Here is a 21,235-nt window from a genome sequence, read left to right on the forward strand (position 1 = left end):
CTAACGAAATGTTCAAAGACGGAGGGGGACAGGGCTTTAAGCAAGGAGAGCAGATCTCGGGCACTCTCAGTGAGATGCCCCTGTACCATGTTCAGGCCCAGCGAAATGCTGAACACTCCGAACACCACGAAAGTATTTCTATAACAAATGACCTGGGCATTCATCTTAGCCCTCAATTACCAACCAGGCTGTAAGAGCCTGGAGAGTAAGAAATATTATCTTCATAACTCTCATAGGGCCCAGCTTAGCGCTAAGCACAAAACAGGTATTCAGCCAGTGTTTGTAGAAATGATAATGTAAACAGGAGAAGCGGGAGGTGTGGGGGTGAAGGGCCTTGTCACCCTCAGCCTGCCTTCAGCATAACAGGAGCACTCCATTGGCAGGCTCACTTAAAAAAGAAAACATTCTTGATTTTGTCAATTATTAAAGAAAAATGTTAATTATTAAGAAAATAAAAGAAAAAAGAAAACATGGAAGCACAAAGCAGCAACTAAAAATTTCCTTAATTGTATCTTCCCGAAATAACCATAATTACTATTTTGGCATCTGCTCTCATCGATTTTTTTCGTTGCACATGAAAAGTCTTTTTTTATTTGTTCATTGTTTTAATGTGAGATGATACCGTATATACTTTTTATTTTGAGACAGAGTCTTGCTTTGTTGCCCAGGCTACAGTGAGTGCCGTGGCGTCAGCCTAGCTCACAACAACCTCAAACTCCTGGGCTCAAGCAATCCTGCTGCCTCAGCCTCCCGAGTAGCTGGGACTACAGGCATGCGCCACCATGCCGGGCTAATTTTTTCCATATATATTAGTTAGCCAATTAATTTCTTTCTATTTATAGTAGAGATGGGGTCTTGCTCTTGCTCAGGCTGGTTTCGAACTCCTGACCTCGAGCAATCCGCCCGCCTCAGCCTCCCAGAGTGCTAGGATTACAGGCGGGGGCCTGTATTTACTATTTTAAAGCCTACTTTTTAAAATTCTCCACTTAAAAATAGTTCATAAATATTTCTTCACATAATTAAAAATTATTTTAATACCTAATTTTACATAGCTGCATAATATCCCATTATGCAGATAAACCATGGCTTTTTAAAGGAAAATCTTTTTTTTTTTTTTTTTTTTGAGACAGGGTCTTTCTCTGTTGCCTGGGCTAGAGTCCATTACAGCTCACTGCAACCCCCAACTCCTGGGCTCAAGTGTTCCTGCCTCAGCCTCCAGAGTAGCTGAGACTACAGATACACATCACACCCTGTTAGTTTTTAAAGTTTTTGTAGAGACGAGGTCTCACTATGTTGCTCAGGCTGGTCTCAAATTCCTGGCCTCAAGCAATCCTCCCCACTCAGCCTCACAAAGTGCTAAATTACAGGCATGAGCTACCATGCACAGCCTTAAAGGAAATTCTTAATTTTGGACATTTATATTATTTTAACTTTTAATATCATAACACTATTATAAATACTGTTATGTATAAATCTATGCATACATCCCTGATTATCTTTCTTAAGATAAAATCTAAGAAGTAGAATCCTTCATTAAGGGGTATGTACATTTTTAAGGTTTTTGATGCTTGACAAATTATCCTCCAGAAAGTTTGTCCCAGTGACACTCACAACAGCCATAAATATCCTCAGCCTTCCCTCCCCAAACATCTCACCAAATCCTGCTCATTATTTTTTTCTACTTTACCATTTCAATATTTAAAAGCTGATAGCTCATTGTTTTAACTTGAACTAACTAACTTACAGCTGATTACTCATCAGAATGAACATGTTTTCCTATATTTATTGGTAATTTGAACTGCCTACTCATATATGCTTTGCTAATTTTTCTATTGGGATGTTTGCCTTTTTCTTATTATTTGTAAAAGCTCTTCACATATGTGTTATAGTAACCCTTTGGCATGTATGCTACAAACATTTTCCCTAATGTTCTCACGGGCCAGAGTCATTGTGAGTTACTCATATAGAGGAACTGTAGGTCTTTCTCAGGATCAGATGATGTTAGCCAGTCTTTCCCCTTTGCCTGGGTCTCCTCCTGCCTGTCACTTCAATTACCGCTGCTGTGCCTCAGGGGCACTCTGAAGGGAGCGATTCTGTGCCTCAGTGAGACTCTTGCTACTGCTGGTCACCTAGGCACTCAGGTTATACCTTCAAACTTCCCAAACAGGCCCAGAGGATCCACCGCCATCCCTCAGCCCCCGCATCTTGTCCTTTCCTCAAAGTCACCACACTCTTGCTCCTGGCAACGTCCCTCCTATGGGCCAAGTCAGCAGCAGAGTAGGCCTAGTGCCTTCACAGTAGGCTACAGTTGTGTGAAACCATCACAACAGACCCCACTAGGGATGCGAAGCATCTCCCTGCCACTAAGTTATCCATTGTGTTTTACAGTGTCCTTTGTAACAGGACTCTCATATGGCTTTCTTTCAGAACTTACTGCCAGGAAGATGTTTGTCTACCCTGAAAAACTGATATCCTTCCTCATTTCAGATAATGAAAATGACATAATCTATGTTATTTCTTTTTTGTTGTCTTGGTGGTCAGTGACAACAACTATGGTGGCCTAGATCTTGGGTGCGTTTCCTTCTTCTTCCTTTGCACCACTGGTTCTCAAACTTGGGGGGGTATCAGGATCATGTGGGCAGCTTGTTAAAAGTGCAGATACCTAGGCCTTATCACATCTTTGCTAAATCATAATCCTCTGGAGGGCATGTGGCTTTTGATCTTCTCACTTAATTTTCAAATTCTGTCTACATGCCTCTGATTGTATTTTGCCTCAAATCTTTAACATATATGAGCAAGAGGAACCATAGGTGGCTCTGTGCTGCCATCACTGCAGCACTCACTGGCCCAGGAAATGAGCAAGGAGAAAAACAGTGAGCTGCAGAGCGTGCCTGCAAAGACAGAGCCCAGCCCATTTCACAGATGGCTAAAGGAGGGGGTCCCACAGTGTTAAAGGCTTTTCCCAAGGGAAGACCACTCAAATAATCATTTGCATTGATCCTAATGGCCAAGTTGGTAGACTGCAGAACAGAAAGCATTTCCCACAGGAATAAAATGGTGCACCCCATTCCCCCACCCTATGCTTGTACATGCCCATTCCCTCATCCCCACCCTCAAAGGATTTGGCTTTAGACCCACACCCAGCCTCCCTGTGATCACAGCCTGGAGGGCAGGGTTGGGATGGAAGGAATGTCCAGGAAGCACATTTTCCTCCAAATTCTACTCCCGCCCAGCCCCAACTCCCCGGCAGAATCCAGAGCCTCTGTTGGGCAAGTGGCTCAGAGTATGTGCCATCTCCTCTGTCATCACCACTCCCAATTAGCAGCTACCAGGTGCCTTCAGGGCTGCCACACCTGCCTGGTTCCTCTAACTGCTCTAAGTCATTATAGGCTTTGGCACTGCCTGGCAGGTTTCCTTTAAGCCTAATTGTCAGGACTCAGAAAAGTTATGTGTCATAGACAATATGAGTTATTTTTTCTCTGTTTACCCCAGCTGAAAGCTATAAGGAACCCCAGCCATTAAAATGGCCTCTCTCTTCTAGAAAGCCACCCACCAAGTCTCCCCACCAACCTTGACCCTGGCTAGCTACCTCCAGGGGGCCTTATCCTGCCTCATGGCCCACATTGGAGTCACAGAGGGGCAAGGGTTAACCAGTAGCACTCCAAGGGCATGGAGGGCTCAGATCTGGGAAGGACCTCAGGATAGCTCCAACCCAGTCCCACTACTAGCTGGCTGAGAGAACCTGGGCGAGTTTTGTCATCTGTAAGGTGGGCATGACAACAACCTCATAGGCTATCGTGAGGATTTAATGCATTGATCCATGTAAGTGCCTAGAACAGCATCTGGCACATGGTAAACACCATCAAATATGACTTTATTTTTAGCTCTCTAGGCTTTAGTTTCTCCACCCGTGAAATGAAAGTGATACCCTTATCTAATAGCACAGTTGAGAAAACTTAATTTGAGAAATATGAGAACACTTAGCACAGAGCCCAGCATATCCTTGGTACTCAGTGGCTTCTGAATGATGGCTTCTTCTCAATGGCTTCTGAATGATGAAGGATGAGCTGATTAGACAATGAACATCATGATTCAGAGCAAACATTTTATCCATGTTTGCAGGCTGCCCTTTCCTGCCCCTCAATACCCCCCCCAATCACCTACATGCTCAGAGAAACAAGCCCACAGAGCACTTACTGGCTCCCACACAGACCCGGTTCGGCCAGACGAGCACATGCCTGCTTTATCTCGAGTGATGGCAGGTCCAAGCTTTCCCTCTGGAGCAGAAGGAGAAGCCAGGCTGTGTCTCAACGTGTCAGGGCTCAGGACAGCCAAGGCAAGGCATGTCTCCCTTAGGCCACCTGCCATCACAGTTTCCTCCGGGTCAGGGATACTGCAGGGTCTCCTGCCTGGCTGGCAAGGCTCCTATACACACAAAGAAAGGTACCCACATAACCTGGGTTCTTTCCCTGGGTCTCTGCTGGGTGGGCTCATCCCCAGAGGAGACCCAGGGGAATTGCCAGGAAACCCAGGCAAGAACGGCCGGGATCGCCATGACAATTACAACAGGTGCCTTCTGTGTGCACAGCTGTCCTGTCTACTTGCCGGAATCCCACCCTCAGCTGTAAACTCCTAGAAGGCAGGTACGGGGCTGTCTTGTTCACCATTGTGCTTTTAGCATCTATCAGTGCTCAATGAGTATTAGTTGAATAAATGAGTCTTGAGTGTAGGTACCCACCGGGAATACAAAACTGAACAAGATGCAGTCCCTCATCCATGTAAGAAACACCAAATACTGGAAGAACACAGCTACCCTGTCCCCACCCTTGCAAATCTTCTCTTTGCTAACTAAACATTCTGTGTATCGACTCTCCCGTGTCCTTGTGAAAGTTCTTTTTACCTCCAGGACACCAATCCCACATAAGGTACACAGCATGCACTTTGACACAGACCAAGCTCGGCTCGGGAGCATGGTGTGGATGCTGCTGGAAGCTGGCCCGTTTCCTCTTCTGCAGTCACTCTCTGTTCTGGGAGGAATTTTCCCACGGATCCCAGAAGCCAGTACGAAGCAAACTAATTTATTTGGTCAAAATCCCTCTTCCTCTCCAGCCCAGGAATTGTTTGACCAAGCTGGGGCTGGGGTCAGGACTATCCACAGGCGAGGCGTCGGACCCAAGCCTTTCCACAGCTGCCAACAGCTGCTTCTCATGGAATTGCGGGTCTGAGCACAGGGGACCCCACCATTTCACAAGGCAGTTCACAGCAGACCAGCCCAAGACCCTAGGTCTCTCTACTCCTACTTCTGAGTCTTTCTATGTCAGCAAGGATTTCCAAACTTGCTCTAGCAGAAGTCTTTTTCTTCTCATTATTTATTTTTAATTTTTTAAAACAAAGCAATAGATACAAACATGGAAATTGCACAGAAGGCCTTTGGATGGAGATAAAAAGTCCCCTGCCCCAGCTCTGCTTGCCAGAGGCAACCTTTTTTTTCTTTTTTTTCGAGACAGAATCTTGATCTGTTACCCTGGCTAGAGTGTAGTGGTGTCATCAATCATAGCTCACAGCAACCCCAAACTCCTGGGCTCAAGCAGTCCTCCTGCCTCAGCCCCCTGAGTAGCTGGAACTATAGGCATGCATCATGACACTCGGCTAATCTTTCTGTTTTTTGTAGAGCCAGGGTCTCACCCTCCCTTTGGCTGGTCTCAAACTCCTGACCTCAAGTGATTTTCCTGCCTCGGCCTCCCAGAGGGAGGAGGATTAGGTGTGGATTACAGGCGTGGAGGATTATAGGCGTGAGCCATTGCACTGGCCCGGCAACCATTTGTAAGCCTTCTTGTATATAAGAATGCTTTTTTCAAATAAACCTTATATAGATGTACAAATGTACAAAATACATCAAGGCAAAGATGCTTTGGTTGAAAGAGGAACAATATAAAGCACTTGTATGACTGCTACACACACTTGCGTGCACACACACACAACAGCCCCTAAGTCTGTACCACAGGACCCAATGTGAAAACCACACCACTACAGCAAACTCGCCCCCACATCACAGCCTCCTGCTTTTCCTGGGGGCCTGCTGTGGGGTGGAGGGAACCTCTCTCCCTGAACAGACTCGCCTACTCCAGGCATACCTGGATTTTGTCCCCACAGCTCCCTCCACACCCAGACACCTGAAGTGTCACTATCTACAGCAAGAGAGACCTCTACCAAGCCTCAGGTTCTCCCTAAAGCATAGGCTCTGACTGGGAGGAGAGAACTAGGGAGAGATCCATGTGTGTCGCAACTCACAGCAACACAAATAACTATTATAATAGCCAGCTGGGTTAGTAGTCACGTATACTTTAATATAAACTAATTGAATCAGATTGCTTTCCTACCTATTGGCAGAATTCAGCTATGCTGGAGGGAAAAGGGAATTTTTGATGTAACGGAAGAAGGGGTACTGTTAGGGCTGGGGGAGAAATGAGGTACTTATTTCTGAGAAGGCAGAACAGGATGGGCCCTGCAGCGGAGGTTTCAGGGGTGCTAGAGGGCTGCAGGGGGGCGCTCAGAGCCTGGCAAGCTGGGAATAGGCGAGGACAAAAGGCATCAGAGGAATGCAAAATGAAAGGGGTGGGGGCACCCTCTGATTGCTCACTCTTTAGTCCTCCCCTTCTTCAAAACACTTAAGTCAACACTCTTCAACCACCTCCACTAACTGCCAAAAAATAAAAAACAAAAAACCTCTGGTCTGTCCTGGGTTCTCCTTGCTGCACCATCAGATAGTGAGGGCAGGCACTGGCTCCCTCTGCTATCTCTAGATCGCTGTCCAGCCTAAGCAATCGGGGCTAACATCACCAGTGATAAGTCATGTTGATATCACGTGTCCCCTGATATGAAGAGATGAGAAGGGCAACTTGGCTGCAAAAAAGGACAGTTCCCATATATGATGGTGCAATCTCCTTCCTTCCTCATCTTACCCCCAGATGGGGCTCAAGCACTCAAAACGTACATTTTCTCCCTGTACAATTCAGAGCAAACACACAACCTAAGAAGACAGCAGTCTCTTCCCACTGGGTGAGGATGGGAAGGAAGTCACTATCTGACTTCCTGAGTCTGAGCACAGGGGACCCCACCATTAAGTAGTGATCAGAGCTCCCAAAAAGATCTTTCTGGAAATCTTCTGCTAAGGCTCAAGCAGGTCAACAGCATGTCCTGCCTCCCACCACCCCCCGGACCCCAGGGGTCTGGGTTTCATTTCCTCTCCTCACCGCTGGACACTGCACCCCTAAGAACACTGTTCCTCAGAGTGTGGTCCTTGGACCAGCAGCAGTGACTCCACCTGGGAGCTTGTTAGAAAAGCAGACTCTCAGACCCACTGTAGCCCTGTTGAATCAGAATCTGCGTGTTGACACGGCTCCCAGGCGATTCACGTACATACTAAAAGTGGGAGAAGTGCCGATTCAGAAAATATTACAAGGCCCAATCCACTCCCTAACAGAATCCTGGGTACTCAAAATTGACTCTGACTTCCCTTTGGTTCTGGACTTGTTGCCAAAAATCTGTTTTCCTGCCTTGGTAAAGGCAGAATCATAAGCAAACACAAATTAATAAATATCTGTTGAATGAATCCTTCCATAAATAATATTAATAAGAAGTAGCCCTTGAAGAGTAACTTTATGATTTGCAAAGTGGTGTCAGGTGAGTTCTGTCATTTCACACTCACAAAATCCCTGGGAGGCCCTCGGGACAGGTATTACCGCTCCTATTACAGAGGAGCCGAGCTCAGGCGCCTTAGAACGGCACGATCAGCCTCTAAGGCGGCACTCTTGATCCACATCTGGTGGAAATGTCTCAGCTCGATACCAATTAATTATAGTGTTAGGAAGAAAGGATAGGCTAGTTTAAAACGTTTTTATTAACACAGTTCATCACAAATTCCTTTTCTATTTGGGTCTTCTTCTGGGAACATGCATCAGCTTTACATTCTCTAGTAATGAACATCCTGTATATGTGCTTTGATAAAACATTTTTGAGGATGAACAGAATCTTGAAAGGTCTCAATAGTTTCTCCTGTGTCTTCCATAGCGTTCATCACGATAATTTGCAAGTAACAGTCAATAGTCAAAAACATTTTTTAATTAATTAATGGATAGATGACCAACTGGAAGATTTATCAGAACACACCCTCAACTCCCTCAGCTTCATTTTCCTCCTGTGTAGAATGAGGGTAATGTCTGCCCACGTGAGGCTGCCGTGAGACCTATGTGACAAGTGAACATGCTTTGTAAACTGCAAAACACCTTGCAAATGCATGGCCTCTATTGATCTCATACAGACACAATAGGCAGCTAGTTGGTAAGAGTTCAGGGTGCCTTTGCCCCCATAATAAACCCACTGACTGTCATCTCATCTCTGAAGCATCATTTCTTAGAGTCCTGGATCATTCATTCATTCATTTATTTGAGACAGAGTCTCACTCTGTTGCCCAGGCTAGATTGCGTAGGGTCTGCCTAGCTCACAGCAACCTCAAACTCCTGGCTCAAGCGATCCTCCTGCTTCAGCCTCCTGAGTAGCTGGGACTACAGGCATGCACCACCATGCCCAGCTAATACATATACATATATATATATATATATATATATATATATATATATAATTTTTTTTAGTTGTCCAGCATAATTTCTATTTTTTTAGTAAAGACAGTGTCTTGCTCTTGCTCAGGCTAGTCTTGAACTCTTGGGCTCAAATAATCTACCCACCTTGGCCTCCCAGAGTGCTAGGATTACAGGTGTGAGCCACCACACCTGGCCAGTCCTGGATCTTTTTAACAGAGAATTGCCTAATTAATGAAACTAGCAGGTGTGTGGGTGGGTGTGTGTGTGTGTGTGTGTGTGTGTGTGTGTGTGTGTGTGTGTGTGTGTGTGTGTGTGTGTGTGTGTGTTGTGGGGGCAGAGGTATTATGATAGAGTTATGACTGAATCCTTTATCAACTTACCCAAGCCAAAAATTAGCCTGAGTAAGGAAAAACTTGGAACAGCAACATTTACGGGAAGATTTAGCAACAGCGCTTCATCATGGCCACTGCTTTGCTCTGGCAGAGACCTGAATACACTTTACAGACTGCAAAATAAGGTCCTCATGGGGCATCCAATGCTTCCCTGCTTCTTTGCTGACTCATGGTGGAGTTAAAAACCTGGGTTTAGCCAGTTGAGTGATCAAGAACAAATCAGTCATCCTCTCTGGGCCTTCCTTATTCTAAATGAGGTGATGGGACTGGGACAAGCTCTATGGCCTCCAAACTTCTTAGCTAGGAAAGCTTAACATGTAGAACAGATGAAAACAGAAATGCTAGGGGTGAAAGAGCCACGGGCTCCATTCTCTGTCCCCTTTACCCCTGTGGTGTCCTGGGGGACCTGGGTTCTAAGGAACACCAGGTCGGATGAAAATCACTGGGTCAAATGTATTCCATGTTTCCTTCCATCTCAACCCTAGGGGATTCTGTGATCTGTGCTGGCATCTGGTGAAGAATGTCAGAGTGAACTGGGGGACAAAGTGATTCTTAAAGCCAAGTCAGGGGATCATGCTATACAGGAAATTGGCCGAGTTCAGAGTTGGAGTACTCACATGACACAGATTGTGTCTGCTCGTGGAGAATGCAACCCTTGGGTAAGTTTGCACTCTGTGCCTCAGTTTCCTTATCTTTTAAATGAGGTTATTAAATATTCCTTACAGAAGAATCTCAAATAATGTATGGTATGTAGATACCATCCCTTCCAAGAGGTGAAGCCTAATTCTCTTCCCCTCGAGTGGGAGCTGGACTGAGTGAGTCACTCCTAAGAGAGCGTGGGAAGGAGAGAGCAGTAACTTCACAGTGGGGAGACCTGGCGGGCACCACCTAACTAAGCAACGGAGGCTAACATCGCCAGTGACAAGTCATGTTGGTGTCGCAGACCCCTGATATGAAGTGACGAGAAGGGCACTTTCCTCTGTAGTCTTCTTCCTCAAAACCCGTAACCCATTCTAATCGTGATAAAAGACATCAGACAGACCCAAATTGAGGGCATCCTACAAAATATCTAACCAGTATTCCTCCAACTTCCACAGGATCATGAAAAGCAAAGAAAAAGACTAAGAAAAGAAACACAGACCAAAGGAGACATGACAACTAAATGCAATGTAGGATCCTGAATGGGACCCTGGAACAGAAAAAGGACATTAATGGAAAAACTGGTGAAATCCATGTAAAGTCTGGAGTTAATAGTACTAATAAATAATTAGTAAATGTACTGATGTTGTTTTCTTAGTTTTGACAAACATACCATAGTTATATAAGATAGTAACAATAGGGGAAATTGGGTGAGGGGTATGTGGAACTCTCTAATATCTTTGTAACTTTTCTGTAAATATAAAATTATTCCAAAATTAATAGTGTGTTATAAATACTAAGGCTGATAATAGCATCTGCCTTACAGGGTTGTTGTGAGGATTAAATGAACTAATGCAAAGGGCTTAGAACAGCATCCAAAGCACAATAGGTTCACTGAAGACATTAGTTGACTTTTATTATTACTAGTAGTTTGTGCCAACCCAGAAAATAGTCCTATCTTATGTTCTACTGTATTGGAGTTCATTTGATCTGAAAATATTTTAATAATGTCCATGACACTAAGACTGAGAGGCATATCCACACAATAAGGTTGGTTTCTGAATCAACTTGGAATCAAGTGGTCTCATCTCATTAAAGTTTTTATCAAATCTCATTAGATTTTTTTAAAACTTCAACTCTCATCAACTCATAGCCATCTTATTTCATCTACATGCCTATCTGTTCCCCTCCCCACTAGATTATTTTGAAGCAAATTCCAGATATCATATTATCTATTTTAATATATATCCCTAAAAGATAGGGTCTCTTTTTAAAAAAACTATAACCACAGTACTTATCACACTTTTAAAAACTAGAAATAATTCTTCAATGTCATCAGTATCTATTTGGTGTTCATATTTCCCCAATTATGCCAAAAAGGGTTTTTTTTTTTTGATAGTTTCATCAAATCAAAACCCAAATAATGTCATACATTGCAACTGAGTGATACGTCTCTTAAGCCTCTTTTAATCTTTGATTCCCCTCCACTTTTTCTCTCCCCACAGTCTAGATTGTGCCAGTCACTTCCCCATAATGTTGTTTACATGTTCCTCTGTCTCTTGTATTTCCTGTAAATTAGTAGCTGAATCTAGAATCTAGAGGCTCGATCAGTTCAGATGTGAGTTTCTGGCAAGACTCCTTCATAGGTGGTGCTGTGTGCTTCCATCTCTCTCTTTGTGACATTAGTAGCATTTGATAATCAATGCCTAGATCCATTCATTCAATAGGGAGACCTTCATTTTCTAAAAATATTATCCCCCTCCTCCTCTGTGACTTGCCTCATGCTGATACCTTTGCCTGCATGGGGCAGCTTGGTTTAGGCAAGATGAGTGTTCTGAGAATTTTGAGCTCCTTAGTGGGATACAGACTTTCAAAGACATTAGTATCCCATTTGCAGGGGTTGGGGTGGGGAGGTCTCTGCTAAGCCTCGAAGTAACCTCCTGGCTGCTTTGGTAGGGTCTTCCTACTCAGCTTTCATCACAACGATCCCACAGCGGGCCCTTGGCTTGGCAATGGGCTTTCTCACAGGCTCTGGGGCGCGCACACATACACAAACGCACTGAGCATGTGCAGCACTGCCTTCTGAGCCAGCCAAGGATACACAACCCAAGGATCCTATAACTGAGAGCCACACCTTCCCTTTCAGCAACCACAGGTTGTTCTTTGACCTCACATTCTTGGCTTCAGTGCCAATATCAGTGACGACTTCTCTTTCTTTCCTTTGAAACAGTAATTCCTTCTACTCCCACAACTTCTTTGAGATTAGAGTTTTCACAAGCTTTCAAAACACTCTCTTACCTAATCCTCCTAGCAATTAAGAGTACTGGAGGTGACTATCAGAGGGCCCCCACTTCCCAAACAGGGAAACTGATCTCAAAGGCTTGGCTAGGCCACCTGCTGTCCTGCTCTGGCCTCAGGCCTGCGCCTAAGGGTGCAAGATTGTGCCTTTGACAAGACAAAGATGTGTCTTCTGAATAAGTCCAATACCCATCCCTAAGGGATCTCCTGTCCTGTGGTCTCAGGCAAGGTGGGAGGCTCTCCTCAGAAGGAGTATCCAGTAGCTCATAGCAAATCATCCTACCTCGATTTTCCCAAAGAGTAGCAATTTCAAACACTTTGTTTTACTTTCAGGCTCTGTGTGTGAGGCCATGTGTTTTGATCAGGGGTTTAGTAAATACAGTCACCAAAGATGTTAGGAATAAGAGCAGAAACCTAGCTTCCCTTGACCTAAATCCTAGATGCCAGCCCAGGATTGCCATGTGTAGTTCATAAAGACATGCAGGTGCTAGAGATGATGTGAGAAGTGATGGCTGAAACGACCAAGAAGGTAGGAGGACAGCCATGTGCCCTCCCAAAATGGGAATGGTCTCATACCAATCTGCCAGAGTCCCTCAAGCTTGAAGCCAACAGCAAACTCTGGGAAATAGACAGCCAAGGTGGGAGTGGGCAGGAGAGAAAAACAAAAAACCATCTTGCCCACAAAGGAGAGGAAATGAACACAAGGACTACATCCAGGCAAATAACCAAACTCAACCCACGTAAAACTCTGCAACATGGGCAAACCCAGCCTGCCCAACGGGGCTCTCCCTGTGCCATCTTCTCTCACCCATCACTCCCAAGAGGGCTTCAGGACCAACCATGCAGAGTGGTCCCAGCCCACCACAATGGTCCATCCAGCTTCCCCAGGCCAACCAGAGCCCTCTGACACCAAAGCAGCACCTGCCACCAAGATGTGTACCCACCTGAGTTCTGACACATGTAGCTTTTGCCAGTTTACTAAAAACAGACCAGAGGCTGGAGCACAGCCCTTACCATCGGAGGACACAGGCCTCCAGACTGCCTGGTCAGGAAGCAGAAGAAGCCAGTATGACTCTTCTCCGCATATCATGTCCTGGTCTATATGGTAAACATCAGCCCTTGGAAACTCCCAGCTAAGGATGTACAACCTCATCACCTATATCAAGGACCCTCAAGAGAAGCAACAAACTCCACTAACTCCATTCCCAATCCGCCAAAGCGGGGCAGAACCAACCAAGGAAAGTTGTCTGAGATCCCCTGGTACATGATAAAACTTGGCAGACTTCACAGAACCATGGAAGTAAAGGACTGTCTCATCATCACCCTCCCCTTACAGATGGGGAAACTAAGGCCCAGCGAAGGGAAGGAACTTGCCCATGTCACCTACTCTCCCAGGCAGTGCCAGATGCAGGACCAGACAGGTCCCCTGACAGGCGGCCCCGTTCTCTTCCCTCCTTACCCTGCCTCATGTTTCAGACAGCTCAGACTTGGCGCCTGCACGGGGAAGGCCTGACAGCTGGAAGAGGAGAAGGCCAGGTACAGATTACATCAATCTAGTAGGTAGCCAAGAAGGAAGTGGAGACTATTCTTCCCTCCCGCCCACAGGTAGCCTGACTTCAGGAAACCACTGAAATACAGGAGGCTCAAACTTAGAGAAACCTCCACCAGCTACAGGGGAGGGGAAGCTACCAGGCAAGGGTGGTCCACTCTCACTTCATCAAGTTCAACACCACCACACAACCCTTTCTCACTTACTCCCAAAGTGGTCAGAAGGTACAGGATCCCCTCAGCCTGTAATCTGGCCCCCCCATCTTCCCCTCTCCCCTATCATGGTGACCTGTCCCCTGCTCCCACCTGCCCAAGATGTCCCACCTCCTCCTAGCTCCAGGTAGTGCTTTCCATCCTCTAAGGGCCTGCAGGAAGCCTCCCCTGTCTCGTGAAGCCCCTGCTCTGATCTCCCAGCTCCAGAGAAAGTTACTGCTGGGAAGGAAGGCAGTGGCCCCTCCTGGAGGACATGTGCTTGTTCTACATGAGGATTTCCCAACCCCCCCCCCCAGAGCAGCTCTATGATGCTTCTCCTAACAGTTAGCTATTAATAATTTCTGTGGTTTAACTATTAAACACTGCAAAAAGGACCAGGAGTTCTACTTTTTTGATGCATTAAATAACCCGGAGTAAGTGACAGTGTTTGCTATGTGCCATTTAGCACTATATATCAAGACCCATATTAGCAGGATGGTGGCCACAGAAATCAGAATCGGCTAAGGAGTAACAACTCGCCTGTCCCCCCCACCTCACCCCCCCCCCCGGCCCAAAAAAAGACCCATACAGCCCAAATGTCCATTGATTGGTGAATGGATGAACAAAACGTGGTATAGCCACACAATGGGATATTATTTGACAGTTAAAGGGATTAAAGTACTGATCTATACTACAACGTGGCTGAACCTTGAAAATATTATGTTAAGTGAAAGACGCCAGTCACAAAGGACCACATATTGTATAATTCCATTTATATAAAATGTCCAGCCCGGGCACAGTAACTCACACCTGTAATCCTAGCACTCTGGGAAGCCAAGGCGGGAGGATCACTTGAGGTCAGGAGTTCAAGACCAGCCTCAGCAAAAGCGAGACCTCCTCTCTACTAAAAATAGAAAGAAAATAGCTGGACAACTAAAAATAGAAAAAATTAGCCAGGTGTGGTGGTGCATGCCAGTAGTCCCAGCTACTTGGGAGGCTGAGGCAGGAGGATCGCCTGAACCCAGGCATTTGAGGTTGCTGTGAGCTAGGCTGACACCACGGCACTCTAGCCTGGGTGACAGAGAGAGACTCTGTCTCAAAAGAAAAATGTCCAGAATAGGCAAACCCATAGAGACAGAAGGGAAACTGGTGATTGGCTAAAGCTAGGGGTCTTGGGGAAATGGGGAGTGACTCTTACTGGGAATGGGGTTTTCTGGGGAGAGTAATGAAATACTCTAAATTGATTATGGTAATGGTCACGCAACTCTAAATATACTAAAGACATTGATTATACATTATAAATGGGTGAATCATATGTAAATTATATCTCTATTTTTTAAAAAATAAACATAAAAATATTCACATGCTTTTACCAGATGATATCAACTGTGCCTTAATATATAGATTCTTTATGAAGCACGTTTACATACACTGGCCTCAGGCCATATCGGAACACCCTGCACAGTCAGCATTATACGGACAAGGTCTTCATTTTACAGACCAGAAATTTGAGGCTCAGAGAGTTAAGGTCACAGAGCTCACTAGCCACAGATCTGGACCTTAAACCATATGATCTGAGTCCAAGGGCAGTGTTCTTTTGGAATTTAGTCTATAGAGAGACTTCAAAAGAAAGAGCACAGCTCCATAGACAAGGAAAAGCTGGAAACAGGCTAAGCATCCTCCGCTAAGGAACTGCCATGGCAATCCACTGCTCTGGATGCAATGGACAAACACACAAACGTTAAAATGGTAAACATGAACATCATGTTTATAAAATGATAAGTGAACACATGCAAATGATATGTATGGCTTGATTCAATTTTTAAGTACACTCACATGGCCAAAAATTAGTAGGGCGCACAGACTCAACAGTGTGTGAGGATGATAAATAGTTGAGTGACACTTTTCCTTTTAAAATTTCCTGTGTTGTTTTAGCAGTAAGGAAATGAGAAAAAGAAACACTTGAATGGACACTGCCCAACCAGCACAGCAGGGTGCTGTCATCATCCAATCAAGGGTGTCCCCGGAGGACAGGCCGCTGGGCTGCAGGGTCACCAAGGGCCTCACAGTCAACAGGGGAGGAAAGGGAAGGACCCCCTTCCTGATCTGCAAACATAAGACCTCTTTATCACAAGGAGGCACAGGAAAGTCGGCCAGAACTTATTCAGTCCCCACTGATCTTTCCCTCAACATGTTTTTTATTTATTTATTTTTGAGACAGAGTCTCGCTTTGTTGCCCAGGCTACAGTGAGTGCTGTGGCATCAGCCTAGCTCACAGCAACCTCAAACTCCTGGGCTCAAGCGATCCTACTGCCTCAGCTTCCCGAGTAGCTGGGACTACAGGCATGCACCACCATGCCCAGCTAATTTTTTCTATATATATTAGTTGGCCAATTAATTTCTTTCTATTTATAGTAGAGATGGGGTCTCGCTCTTGCTCAGGCTGGTTTCAAACTCCTGAACTTGAGCAATCCGCCCGCCTCAGCCTCCCAGAGTGCTAGGATTACAGGTGTGAGCCACCACGCCCGACCCCCTCAACATGTTTTGTGTGTCCTGGACACAAGGCCCTATTCTGCTTTCACCTCCCATGCACACCTCCATCATGGGATTCAGCACATTTTACTGAAATTCTCTCTTACATATTCTTCTTCCTCACTAGAGTGTGATGTCCTTGCTAGACTGTAATTGTCCATCCTTGTGCCACTAAGCACTTAATACAGTGCTGGACACAGTAGGTCTACAGTGCATGTTTTCTGAACAGAATACAGCTAGATCCTCTTCATCACCTGCCACCCTCTTGAGCTAGACTTTTACAGACCGACGCACTTAGCACAACCTCCTGATCAGTGTTCCTGTCCTCAGCCCTCTTCCCACATGCCCAGTCCCCACCCCACATCCTGCAGTCCATCTTCCCAAAACGCTAATGTCATCATGTTCTCCTTGACTCAAGACTGTTTTCCCCTTCCCATTAAGCCTGAGCTCCTTGGCTGAGCCCCAGGGGCCTGTCATCATCCAGCCCCATTCTACTTGCCCAAATGTTCTCTGGCTTCCCAGCAGACACACCCCAGCACACTCATTCCCACCTCTGGGCTTCTGCTGGCCCTATTTACCTATCCTGGGAGGCCGTCTGCCTACCCGAATCCTATCTCTGCTTAAGTTCAAGTTCCAACTCTTCCTGGAAGTCTTCCCTGACCAAGCCAACCCCCACGGATACACACCTCTGAATGTGTCATCTCCTGAAATTCAGTACACTTAATTGTCTTTTTGTGCCCTTTTCTTTACTGTGTTTGTCTTTCTCCCACCCCCAAACTAGATTAATCTGCTTAAGGGCAGGGCAATGTCTTATACTTCATCTGTGTGACCCATCACACCCACTGTGAGAGAGGCACATTGTGGAAGTTCAAGACTTAGGGGTGGTTAGGACTGAAAATCTGAAACGTAGTCACGATTAGTAACAACAAAGTGGTTCCAGGTAGCACAGAGGCTTGTTCTGGACAGCCGCATAGTCTGGGACCCAGGTATGAGGATTTTTAAAAAGGGTTTAGAAATTTAAACCTACGCCACTGCTGGGCCGGGAGTGCTGGCTCACGCCTGTAATCCTAGCACTCTGGGAGACCGAGGCAGGTGGATCACTCAAGGTCAGGAGTTTGAAACCAGCCTGAGCAAGAGCAAAACCCCATTTCTTTTTTTTTTTTTTTTTTTTTTTTTGAGACAGTCTTGCTTTGTTGCCCAGGCTAGAGTGAGTGTCATGGCATCAGCCTAGCTCACAGCAACCTCAACCTCCTGGGCTCAAGCAATCCTGCTGCCTCAGCCTCCCAAGTAGCTGGGACTACAGGCATGCGCCACCATGCCCGGCTAATTTTTTCTATATATATTAGTTGCCCAATTAATTTCTTTCTAATTTTATAGTAGAGACGGGGTCTCGCTCTTGCTCAGGCTGGTTTCGAACTGCTGGCCTCGAGCAATCCGCCCGCCTCGGCCTCCCAGAGTGCTAGGATTACAGGCGTGAGCCACCGCGCCCGGCCAAAACCCCATTTCTACTAAAAAATAAAAAGAAATCAATTGGCCAACTAAAAATACATAGAAAAAATTAGCCAGCCATGGTGGCACATTTCTATAGTCCCAGCTACTCAGGAGGCTGAGGCAGGAGGATCCCTTGAGCCCAGGAGTTTGAGGTTGCTGTGAGCTAGGCTGACGCCACGGCACTCTAGCCCAGGCAACAGACTGAGGCTCTGTCTCAAAAAAAATTTTTTGAAACCAAAAAAACAAATAAACCTATGCCACTGAAACTCAAACTGAGTTCTCCCTAGCACCTCATGGTATAAAATAGTGGTTCTCAAAGTGTGACCCCCGACCAGTAGCATCATTACCACCTAGGAACTAGTTAGAAATGCCAATTATCAGGCCCTACCTCAGACCTACAGAATCAGAAACTCTGGTGGTGGGGCCCAGCGTCTGCAGTTCAATAACCCCTCCAAGTGATTCTAATGTCCACTGAAGTTTGAGAACCACCAGTGTAAACACACAGCAGGAAGATCCTGGTATACCAGAAAGTGCAGTTTCTTCTATCTCTAAAGACTGCCTATGGATACAATTTTTAACTCATGTCTTTCCGTTTTCCTACTATTAGTACTAATAATAGTAATAACAACAACAGTATTGACTGCCTAGTACTCTCTGCCAATTTTCCCAGCTACAGTTTTCAGGAGCAAGAGGTTAGTGGCATAGGTATAGGCATGGGTACAGGAAATCTTGGCCCTTTCAATGTGGTGAGGTCCCTATTTGTCTCTCAGTTTTAAACTAGTGATTTATTATCACTCCCAAACCCCAGCCGACCACCTAAGGCAAAGGCCTCACCTGCCTGCCTTCTCAGTCATCTTGATTTTCAGAGCTAGCACTTTAATTGTTCTGAGCTCCTATAGCAGTTTTGGTCTCTAATTTATCTGCTTTGGAAAACACTAGGTCAGTCTTCTAGCAGCCCCAGTTTTATTCCCTCCATGAAGACTAGCTTCACATGCCCTCATTCCTCAGCACCTGTCCCAGATCTACAGCTCACTGGGTGGGGTGGGTCTGTGTGCAGAGCGGTGGCCCAGCTTCTCATAATCTTGTTTATGAACTGTTGATGCGTGTGCTCACCTCATCAGAAGAGAGGTCAAGGGAAGGCCTGGCGTCCTGGGGCAGAATCTGCAGGGCACAGCATCGCCATGTGCAGGTGCCTGACTCACTCGCTGGTCTCCTAGTCTCGGGGACACGGCAAGAACACAGACCTGGAGCTACTTGGCAGAGGCCCTCCTCATGGCAGGCACCAAATCTGAAACCCCCCAGATCAGCAAGTGGGCAGATGAAGCCATGTGCATAGGGGTCCCCAGGATCAACGGGGCAGGTTGGAGTGGAAACAACAGGTGGAGGACTGGCTCTGATTGTGGTTTTGCACCCCTAGCTGTGTAACTGCAGGCAGGAAGTCAGACGCAGCATTACGGCCATTCAAAGTCGGGACTACGGATGATGAAAATGTTTTATATCTGTGCCTTTCAGTGTGCTAGCTGCTAGCCACGTGTGGTTACTGAACACTTGAAATGTGGGTGCTTTGACTGAGAAACTAATTTACAAGCTTATTTAATTTTAATCACTTTACATTTAAGTAGCCATACGTGGCCTGCGGCTATCACATTGCACAGTATAGCTGTACGTGAATTCATGAAATGCAAGTCCTTGAGAACTCTGTCTCTATACAGTAAGTGAAAAGAAAAAATTAACTGCTTTTCCAATTTGCACATAATCTAAATGGCAGAAGCCCCAAGAGCCCCTTGAAGAAGTCTCAGGAAGCAAAGCCCCTCTTCCTGGGTTCTCTGCCCAGCTTTGCCGCCAGCCAGCTTTGTGGGGAGCTAGGAATCCCTTCCTACCCCACCGACCTTGACCTCTCTTTGTGCCATTTCCTTCTGTAAAGTGCAAACCAGCCACTCCGACTTCCTCCCACAGTTGTGAAGGCACACTGCAAAGCTGTACCATAAGGAACCTCAAAAATACTGGCAAACGTACATTACTGTCACAACCCATCACTGCTATAGCAACCGTCCTGAAGCCTTAGTACACTGGACCCTTCCACCACTGGGAGGCTGGGGAGAGGGTGACCATACTGTGGCCAGGGGCAGAGGAGGAGAGAGAACACTGACTTATGAAACATTCAGTAAAATATTCTACATGCCACATCATTCAATGAATGTGATAAATCAATTTGCCAAGAATTCCACTTTCCAGAACTTATCTGACTAGTACAAGGGTGACACAAGAGTTTGTCTTGCTTACTGTTGAATCTTCACTGCCTAGAACCATACTTGGCAGATAGCAGGTAAGTAAATGAGGTATGCAGACATATGTAAAAAGATGCTCATTTCAGTAACAACCTAAGTGTCTATCAACTGGGCACTGGTTAAATTAATAATGGTTCATCCATAATAGGCAGTTAATTCAGCTGTTAAAAACACACAAACACACTGATCTGGGAAAATGCACAAGATTTAAAAAGGAAATTGCAGAACAACATTCTGATCCCATCTATGTGTACAGTCTGATCCACCTATATTTTTAAAAAGACAGAATATGTATATGTATAGTTGTATATGCACAATTTCTGGAAGGATATACAAGAAACTGGATTGTCACTTATGAGGATTGGGACTACTGATGTTCAGGAGGGTGATAGGAAGAAACTTTTAAATGTACTATTTGATTTTTTTTATTAACTAGTTTTCTTTTTTAATGATAAAATTTAAACATGATCATGTTAAAAATTCTGTGTGACATCACATAGCCAATCAATATATTTAGAGGGAATGACAGAGAAGAATGAGCATAAGAAAACAGGATACAAATTGCATCTTCGATATGATCAGAATGTCAAATGGACAAGAAAGAATGCACAGAAGCAAAAGTATGACTGTCCCTGCCAATCTAGTCCCTGTAAGGAGGACTGAGACCCCCTGTCCCCCAACCCCCAGACAATCCACAAGGTGGCAACCAAATCATTAAGGAGCTGACTCATTTCACAGCCAGAGTGCATGAAGCAGTTACAATAACGTTTCAACTGTTCCGTAAAGTGAGACAAGTTTAACTCCCTCATCCTGCATGGGACTATGGAGACGGAGTAGGCTGGCAACTACCTCCATACGAGGGTTAAGAACTTGTTCTTCATTACTGAGACTTTAGCCTGGGAGGCTGCAAGTCAGAAGACATTAGGTGAATCTGTGCAATCTTAAGAGGCCAGGCACTAACAGTTTAAACTACACTACGTGCCTTTAAGACTTAGTAATTGGGCAGAAAAGTGAAACCAGGCGAGAAGCTTCCAACAGCTGAGTTGTCTCTGATTACCCTGCATTCAGTCCTATGGAAGCAAATACCTTAAGAAAATAGAAGGGTGAGCTAGGAGAAGTGGCCAGAATTTTAAAACAAAGAACCCAGGGGCTAGAAGGGCCCTGACATGCCATCTAGCCCAACCCCTACATTGCCAGAGAAGGAACAGAGGCCCAGATAAAATGCATTCCTTCTAAAATGACTCCAGACCCAGGA

At 45.5% G+C, this 21,235-nt stretch overlaps 1 protein-coding gene across 3 annotated transcripts in view; it reads right to left on the reverse strand.

Annotated features, from left to right (window-relative positions):
* DAPK2 (death associated protein kinase 2) overlaps nucleotides 1–21,235 on the reverse strand; it is a 113,762-nt gene that overhangs the window by 61,823 nt on the left and 30,704 nt on the right. The window lies entirely within an intron of this gene.

This window comes from Microcebus murinus, chromosome 6 (genome assembly GCF_040939455.1).
Source record: "Microcebus murinus isolate Inina chromosome 6, M.murinus_Inina_mat1.0, whole genome shotgun sequence".
In the NCBI taxonomy this organism is placed as follows: Eukaryota; Metazoa; Chordata; class Mammalia; order Primates; family Cheirogaleidae; genus Microcebus; species Microcebus murinus.